Here is a 4412-nt window from a genome sequence, read left to right on the forward strand (position 1 = left end):
TATATATATATATATATATATATATATTATAAATATATATATATATATATAAATATATATATATATATATATATATATATATATATATAATATATATATATATATATATATATATATATATATATATTTATAATATATATATATATATATATTATAGTATATATATATAGATATATATATATATATATATATATATATATATATATATATATATATATATATATATATATATATATATATATATATAATTGCAGAAAAACCTCAGGGAAAAAAAAACTCGAAATATAAGATTAATTCCTTTCTAAATTCGTGATTGTTCCTCTCAAGACTTATTTATTGAGAGAGGTTTCTTTACATTTTTTAGGGAAAGTGAACGTACGAACATAGATATAGAAGCTTACAGAACTATGACACTACCATATCTGCTTCCTGGGCTGTGATCAGGTGTTTACTGGGCGGAGATCAAGCCTGCCAAAAAGGGTCATTTCTGGTGACCGTTAAATTCTTGTTTTGACTTTCAATACATCTTATTTATATGAATAACAGTAGCTTTATCTCTATAATTACATAAGCAGAACTCTTTGTATATATAAAACATATCTATATAGAAATATATAAAAAAGACATATGCATACGTATACAGAGACAGGCATTCATACAGACACATTCATAATATATGCATTGACATATACATACGTGTACACATACTGGTATACATATACAAACACATACAGAGAAACCAAATGTACATGTTTTTACACCTTTTTAACATGCATGTATGTATGCATATATATATATATATATATATATATATATATATATATATATATATATATATATATATATATATATATATATAACATTATTACCATAAACATATAATTATGTATATATCAATACTTATATCTAGCCTAACCCTATATAGTGCCAATGTACTTATGCATACTATATAAAATCATTTTTCCCTTCGGTGAATGGTAGCTTAGTTCTACATATTAATTTCACTGTGACGTTTATTATTCACAACCCATTCATTTCTACATTAGGTGGTTAAAGTTTTCCTTTTTTTATATAGCCTACAAATCTCTTTACATATAAGGGCGTCGAGTCTATACATTCCATGTCCAATATTCAAGTTGTTTTCAAATGTTTCTTTTATCAAACTGGATTCTTTCCAATAAGTTATTTCAATGAACCAATTTCTTTAAACCTGACCAATTAATAGTGCGATTTTTATCTCTAACTTGGGCAAAGAGTGCATTATTATCTTGGGCATATCTGACACTTTGCTTATGTTGTTCAATTCTCTCTTTTAGGACTTTACCAGTTTTACCAATATAGATGTTTTCACAAGCATTGCATGGAACACGATATACACATTCCTTGGTAATGTCAGGAGAATTCTTTATCAATGCTGTTTTTATTGTATTGTTATTCTTAAATGCTACATTTACATTGAAATTTTTCAAGAGTTTGGAAATTTCTTTAAAATATAACTGTAAGGCATTACAAGTAAATTCTGTGTATTTTAGTTTTTCCTGTTATAATTACCGAAAAAAGTCTTTTTTGCTGTTCTTAGTGCGTCATCTAACACAATTTCAGGGTACTTCAGTTTTTTACCTACTGTTCTAATATCATTTATTTCATCATCAATTATATTCAGGGCTGCAGACTCGAAATGCTCTTAAAAACATAGAAGTAAATACAGATTTCTTAACTTTGTTGTCTTGATTTGAGTAGTAATAGACATAGGCTGAGATATTCGTCGTCTTTCTGTATACACTATACTTAAGTCTATTGTTATATCTGTGTATGCGATAGTTCAAAAAAGGTAGGGGACAATTATTCTCCAGCTACATAGTAAAATATGTTGATGGTACCAAGCTATCCAATCTAAGAAAAAAGTTATCTAAATTTTAATTTCCTGGCCAAACACATATTATGTCGTCAATATATCGAAACCATTTTACATTATTAGGTTTGATGTTATTTAAGATTCTACTTTCAAAAAATTCCATATATAGATTACTCAATATTGGTGATAAAAGATTTCCCATAGCCATATCAAATGTTTGTTCATAAAATATTCAACTGAATTCAAATTTAAAATCTTTTTTACATAGTTTAATTAATTTTATTAACGTTTTTTTGGGAAATGGTAAATTCAATTGCCTATTATCAAAGGTTTCAGATAAAAATTCCAAAATGTCATCAATAGTTACTTTAGTGAATAGTGAAAGTATATCAAAACTGGCCAGCCTACAGGTACTGTTAATTTGTACATCATTCAATTTGTTAATCGAGTCTACATTATTTTTTATATTTGAATATGAAATGTTGCCAACTAAAGGATTGCGGATATTCACATTATACTTAGATAATTTATATGGTGCTGAACCTACAGAGCTAATTATTGGCCTAGCTGGATAATTTGGCTTATGAGTTTTAATAGTTCCATACATCGATGTCTATGGAACTGAAATGGTATTTGGTGACCCATTGGACCTACTTGCAATTTTTTTCCCACCTGCAGCCTCCTCAAACAATCTCTAGCTTTTATGTCAAGTTTCAAAAGATGTATTCCCTTTTGCAGACAGATCTCTTCGTTAATTGACCTGACTTTGTGCCTTTTGGGTATAACTCTTACCCAGACATGTGCCCGTAGCCATGCCCAATGGGGATATTTTGCCCAAGAAAAGATAGTATTAAACAGGTTCTGTTAACAGTAAGTTGTAGAGCGAGATATACAATTAAAGAGAAAATAATGTTGTAGTGTACAAGTTTAAGTGTAACACGTGTGGTACATCACCCCCCCCCCCTCTCAAAAAAAAGACATACATTTGAAACTGGGTGCCCAGCTCTTCAGAGGAGTACTGTAGATGGTTCATCTGCCAGTAGAAGTAGGTTTCAAGCGATCAGTGGAGATCCAGTCTTATTTGCCACGATGATTGATTAAGAAAGCCTTCAGCTTACGATAGATCAGAAGCGTTAGTTGTGGCTTGCTAGCGTCATTGTGCAGGAAAACGTTGGTTACAGATTAGCACTCTGTAACACATGTTTTCCGTTACAATGACACTAGGAAGCCACCGCTAACTCCCCCTAATAGAGGCCCTTTCTTTGTTATCAATCGCGATGTGTAGATTTTCTTAATCAACATTCGTGGCAAAGATGACTGTTTCTCCATTGATTGGCTAAAACCTGCCTATCTCCTTCAAGAAGAGCCACCTACAGACCCCTCTCAATAGCTCTCTGCTCCATTTAACATGTATGCAGTTTTAATGAGGGGGGAGCCATTTATCACACAAATTTCACACACTTTCATACACTGTAATTGTATTCTCTTTCTCATTGTATGTCTTGCTCTATACCTCACAGTTAACAGGACCTGTTGTGACCTTGCTATAAACTTATTGTATATAAACTGAATATCTGTAGAATTACAGTTACTTGCTTTTGCCTCGCCTCTCAGTTATAACCTAGATGCTTATCTCACAATCGTCTTGGAATTAGTACAGAAGGTCGATGAAAATGTTTCACAAAAATATAATGAAAAGATATTAGGAAAGACCATAAACCTAATGAAAAAAAATGATTGGAAGTGAGAGTTATATTCCTGAGAAATTACTATATTTAACAGAATTAATCGAAACAGTAAAAAAAAATAAAACTGAAAACCCAAGAAATTCGTAAATACAATCAAACAAAAATTGAGGAAACAAAATCTATGAAAAGAAGAATTGGAATACCCCCAGCATAGTTTTTTAAGATGAAGAAGGAAATATTGTCAATAAAAAGATGATAGAAATTGCACAGGATGTCCCTTTAATTATATCCAATAGTGATATAAGAAATAACTTTAACTGAAGAAATTATCAAACACCTGAGCAAAAAACAAACATAACAGTAAGAAAAGTAATGAAACCACTAAAAGACACATACAGAGGCAAAGCAGCAGTGAAAGAATGACTAAAAGCTTATTTAATAATAGATGGAGGAGATTACATGGCTATAATACTCAGAATTTTGTACGAAATGTAACACGGGCAAATGTTGCACTAAATTCAAAGACCATCATACAAACTTCCTGACCAATCAAGAGATTTTTTTTACAACATTTGTGAATGAAAGAATGGCATCCCATATAGACATTTTGCCAAAAGACGGAAAAAAAAACATTAAATTATATGGTACTTATGGAAATCTTTACAAAAAGCAGATCACGTGCTGGTAATTTTCTTGGCTACTGTATCTATAGTAGCGGAAATATCATCCTGTTACAATGTTGAAACTAAAATATCATAAGACGCGGTCTTTTTACCTAATGTCAAAATAGTCAATAACTTCCATATTCCAAAATCAATTATTGTATATACATGCGTATGTCATTTTACATATGCAAATTGGAATGTATT

Source organism: Palaemon carinicauda, chromosome 10 (genome assembly GCF_036898095.1).
Source record: "Palaemon carinicauda isolate YSFRI2023 chromosome 10, ASM3689809v2, whole genome shotgun sequence".
NCBI lineage: Eukaryota > Metazoa > Arthropoda > Malacostraca > Decapoda > Palaemonidae > Palaemon > Palaemon carinicauda.